The 5,671-nt window shown below is 35.4% G+C and overlaps 1 long non-coding RNA gene across 1 annotated transcript; it reads right to left on the bottom strand.

The window, feature by feature from the left end:
- On the bottom strand, positions 3,209 to 5,671 carry LOC109831503. The gene is made up of 3 exons (XR_002244435.1): positions 5,651 to 5,671; positions 3,975 to 4,146; positions 3,209 to 3,784 (listed from the first exon to the last, which is right to left on the bottom strand). It is a non-coding gene; the product is annotated as an uncharacterized LOC109831503 (long non-coding RNA).

Raw genomic sequence — 5,671 nt, 5'->3', positions numbered from 1 at the left:
TATCATTCTGAATTTGTTTAAAATCCGATCACTCTCTAAGTCACAAATCCACAATGCCAAATTATACTATGTATGTAAATACAATAAGCTGAATAGGTTTTGTGTGAACAAAGAGTATAATCAAAATCAAATATAAACTCAATATAAAATCTAGCTTATGAAAATTATGATCAAAGCAATAAATAGTTAGAATTGAGTTCAAGGAAACTTCTCTATGATGACAAGAGAGAGAGAGAGAGAGATGAGTTGAATGCCCAAACATAATTGATGATCTCCTCAAGATCTTGTTAAAAATTCTTCACAAACAAACTTTGTAAAAACAAACAAAAACACCCTTAAACTTGTTTTAACAATTCTCTTGGATATCTCAGAAATTAGGGGGCAAGGGGTATATATAGGTTCACAATACAAACACCCAAAAACCAAGAAAAACCAAGCAAAAAGACAAAATAATAGAAATTGAAAAACTAGCCATTACAGGCCATCAGTCAACTGACGGGATTGATTAGTCGACTGATGAGCTGACCGTTACAGGTAGCTCACAGCACATGAGTCGACTGATGAATCCCGTCAGTCGACTGATGACCTCATCAGTCGACTGATCAGTCGATCGAAAAAGGAACAAAAACTATTGATGATTACAAACATTTTTTTCAGTCGACTGAACACTTGCATCAGTGGACTGATAATATAATATCAGCCTGTAATGAATATTAAAACTAATTTTTGAAGTGCCTCTAAAAATAGCAAATAAATTCAGTAAAATATAAAACTTTAGGAAATATTTATAAACATGATAATAAACATTAGGAAATATTTTCAAATTGCACTTCACATTTTTGAAAACTCATCACTTTGCAAAATATCCAAAACATGAAAAGTTGATAGACATGAAATTTGATGTTTTAACATAAACCAAGTTTTGAAACTTTGTGAAGTGATTTTATAGACTTAATGAAATATGTATATAATGATTGTTAAGTCCATAAACAAATAACTCAACATTTTCATAAATTTATATTTATATAAACTTGAAAACCAAAAACCAAAATGTGTATATATATAACTATATATATATGAGATTAATGGAGGTCATTGACATAGGAGGGAGTTTCCTCCTATGGCGCTGATGTGGCCAGATCTCAGCCACTTATCTGTTTTCAATGGGTGTAATGGGTCTGAGGCAATTTTGCACAAACACCCTCATGTTAAAAAGAGTGTAGACAGCTCATCTCTCTCTCTTAAACGCCTTTCCCCATCTCAATTTCTCTCTCATCACTCTCTTCTCTCATTCTCTCTTATCAGCCACCGCAACGTCGACGGCGCAATTCCTCCGTCGAGTATCGGCCAACCCCTCTTTGCTACTCGCCTTCGCCCTCTTCCAATGTCGATGAACACCCTCGCCGACCTCCCCTTACCTTTTTGATCGGATCTGCTCAGATCCCATTGCAGAGCCTCGCTGACCTCCCCTTACCTTTTTGATCGGATCTGCTCAGAACCCATTGCAGAGCCTCGCCGACCTCCCCTTACCTTTCGTGTTCTGATCTGCTCAGAAAGCTGCCCACAGATATGGTTTCTTCGCTCCCCTCTTTCCTCAACTCTAATTAGGGTTTTCTTCGCTCCCCTCTTTCCCCAAAATTACGGTTTTTTCCTTTTGCAAGACAATTTTGTTATCTCTAGGTTGGAGAAGATCGATTGGGGCTTTGCTTCTGCTTGAGTTCGGGGAAATCTGGGGAAATTGTGATGAGTCGGATTAGGGATCGATAGAGGGATCAATCTTGTGACGTACTTCGTTCCTCTTTGCGAGTGGCATCCTGTCTTATTGGTGTTTTAGCGATTGTATATCTAGTAAATTTTGGGGTTAATTATGTTATACTCATGGGTTTCGTGGGTAGATTGATTCGGCGAGCGCATTTTATAAACATAATGTTTGTAGCTCAAGAGTCAGTCAAGGAATATGCTTTTCTTTACAAACAAAATCGCCATGTATCTTTAATTTCTGATCTTGTTTTGTTAGTGTTTTCCCCCCTGATGAACAGTTAACGTGCAAATGTTGTACACTTTCTTTGATGGCGAATTCTGACTTCCACATTCATTCTTTTCTCTTTATTCGGTGAATTGGAGTCACAGAGTTAAGAAGTAGTAGTTGAAAAAATATGAGTTTTTTGGTTATTTTCATGTTAATTTGAAATATTCTTCTAATTTCTAAATAGTTTAAGAGAATTTGTGGGTAGAAGCAAAGATCTTTGTAGCTATGGAAAAGTGGTAAGCTTTTGTTTTAATGCTATCACTTTTTATTTATCAAGATAAATTAATTCATTTCCTTATTATAGGTGTTGTATCGAAGTGTTAAAGATGGGAATCAATATGCATGAAAAGTGATAATTTTGGTCTTTTCAATGCAGAGCAGAAGTATCTTCATTGTTTAGGAGGAAGTAACGGCTGCTCTCATCTCTCCTTAATCAAAGAGAAGCAATGCAAGTATTGGATCACCACTCTTTCTCTTTTCGGCAACAAAACGAATCAAAGAACAAATCTTTTATGAGTCAGGGCTCGATTCGTTATTAGTGGAAGACTCAAATATTATGAGCAGGTTGTAAAGAATCAAAGAAATTTTGGGTGAAGCTTTGTATTTGAAAAACTTTAGGAGCCTTTGTAGCAATGTGGATACTTTTATTGAGAGTCATGTGCTCATTTCTTGTTTGCATGGTACTGTCTAGATTGACAAGTTGAGAGAAAATGTATTTGCTCAGGCATGTGCTCATTTCTTGTTTGCATGGTACTGTCTAGATTGACAAGTTGAGAGAAAATGTATTTGCTCAGGTATGCCTGAGTATAAGCTATGTATTTCTCGGTCTAGATTGACAAGTTGAGAGAAAATGTATTTGCTCAGGTATGCCTGAGTATAAGCTATGTATTTCTCAATTGTTTTAATGAAAATGTTTGTTCACTGACCCAAATGAAATGTTAAATGTTACTCATTGTATTTTATACTGGTGCAAGGCAATCAAATCTTATAACTTGTGATATTATTCTATCACTCATTGTATTTTATACTGGTGCAAGGCAATCAAATCTTATAACTTGTGATATTATTCTATCATTGTTCCAACACATGCAGCTAAGCAAGGCAATCAAATCTTATAACTTGTGATATTATTCTATCATTGTTCCAACACATGCAGCTAAGCTTCCTACACATGGATTCTTTTTTTTTCATCTCAATCTTTTTTTTTTATCAAAATAGATATCATTAAAGGAAAGAAGTTACACGGTTTCACCTCTCATTGTGAGAGCGATCAGATCTAGAGTGAGGCATCCCTTAATCTTACAAAAGGATCTAGGGGACAAAGTTCTATAACAAAAGACTTGTGAGCTTTAAAACATGGAGCTCCTGAACAAAATTCAACAAACAAAACCCACTGAATACCCACGTCTTCTATTCCAGGCTTCAAAAGGCCGCTGCTACAGAGTGAGGTATAGAGCTCATGAATACCCACACCACAAACATCATCCTGGAAACAGAGCTCAGCCCGAACATCCCAACAGCCACGACCAGCTTCATCATATCCAGAATCACTTCTATGTCCAGCAAGACCATAACCAATATGCTCCAAATTTTTAACTGAAGACATGCTCCAAAATGCTCTGACAGAGATGGGTTAGGACTTGTTGTGATCAAACAAATGGGGGTGTTGCTTTGCAGATATGGGGTCTAAGCAAATCCACACAGCCAATTGGCTACATCATGCTCATCTGTTTGTTGGCTCGAGCCATTCGCTGGCTAAAATTGAAAACCATTAGCTTTTCATTATAATAACTTTCATATACCATTTGTCTAAAATATGCACATAAAAAATCAACAGCTTCTTACCTCGTTGCCAAGGCTGTAGAATGAAAAGTTAACAAGAATTACAGCAAACAGTGTTGTTAAAAGACCAAATTCTAACAGCTAAGAAAGTGTGTTATCTTACCTGCAGGATCCTTAAAAGCTTCCACCAAAACCTGTAACTGGTCCGGAGGTAGAAGACCCAACATTCCTGAGATTGTCCTCTTCACTGCATCCATGGTATCAGCTGGAACATCCTTTTGTATAAGATTCAAATCCAAATGCTCTATCTCTTGTATCAAATTAGAAAGCTGGGACTTTTGCGAGAGACAAGAATAACAAATTTAAATTTATACAGAGCGAAGTAAAAACTAATCTTAAAAATTGCCCATGTAGCTACATAAATAATGTAGTCACCCGTGTAACTACACCATTACTAGATTTTTTTTCCTACCAAATCATCAGTAATCATTGAGCACCAAATGATTATAAAGCAAATCTTCCCCACTTCTAAACCACAAGAAACCAGCACTAGTAGTGCACTAAAAATCTACAATTAACAAATGGTTACCACCGGGTCCATTTGGGTTCCTTCCACTAAAATAGGTACTGATGATTTCCTTGTCAAAAATTATTAACTCATTCGTTATGCAGCAATGTGTTTTAAAAATTGTCATGGATAACCTGAAAATTTTTAAAAAGTATATTCAAGTCTAAAGTATACTCTATTAAAAAATGGCACATGATAGGATGTTCTGCAATACGTATATTCAATGTTGGTATTTATGAAAGATAAAACTATCCAAAATCAATTTGATGTACACCTACCATTTAGCTTAGTCAGCAAAAAGTTCCCCTGAGAAGTTTCACCAATTGTTTCTTGAGCAAGGACAAGAAAATAATCGTGCAACTTCTAATACAAACTCTTTTGTATAATAATCTAAATATCCTCATTTGCAACCATCGACAACTGGAAAAAAGACTATCTACAGTACTTAAATACAGTTAATAATCTAAATATCCTCATTGCTCAACTCTTTTGTATAAAAGGGTAGAGTATCGCTGCTAATTGCACATGCCAAAACACTCATGAATATTCAAGGTATAGCAAGTTGTTGCATATTATTTTTAGCTTAATTATCAATTGGATGTACACCATTTAGTCCCAGTTAATTATATTTGTTATAACTAAAAGCAGCACTAAAGCTGGAGAGTTGAAATTTGAACTAGAGGTTGTGTCTAGAACCTGTGGGAATTGTTATCAAATTACTCCTTGCTTAATTTGAGATTAGATGAAATCTATTTTAATATTATGTCATGAATTTAGCTGTTATGTATTCAATAGTTTCCTAAATAAATAGAAGGTTTTCCTACACTATTCCTTGATATGTGAATGTAATATACCAATCTGGTTTGTCACTTTGCAATGAGAAATTTAGTCCTGTTACATTAGTTATTCTTCTTCTCTGTTGTCTTTTTTTTCTATTATTATCTATTGCAGTCAACCTAGGTTGAATTCAATTCATCTTGTATCTTTACAGATAACATTTCTCAAGATTCATTCAAAAAGAACTGCATGAGAAGCATTCTAATTAATCATTTGAAATCGAAACCAAAACAGTACTATTGAAAAAGACCGAAACATGAGACGTAAACTAAATGTGGGAATAACCAAAATCCTCTTCATGAAATTTGCTAAAATTTTAAGATCTATTCCCTTACAATTAACCAAAATACGTCACCAGGATTTCTAATGGGTCTTGTCGGCGTCGAATCAAAGGGATTGAGGGAGAGATCGAGAGAGGGGGTTCGAGTTATTACCTACGTCGGCGTCAGTGTCGA

Source organism: Asparagus officinalis, chromosome 2 (assembly GCF_001876935.1).
Source record: "Asparagus officinalis chromosome 2, Aspof.V1, whole genome shotgun sequence".
NCBI lineage: Eukaryota > Viridiplantae > Streptophyta > Magnoliopsida > Asparagales > Asparagaceae > Asparagus > Asparagus officinalis.
Note: the sequence above shows the minus strand (reverse complement) of the source record. Positions and strands in the feature narration are given on the sequence as shown.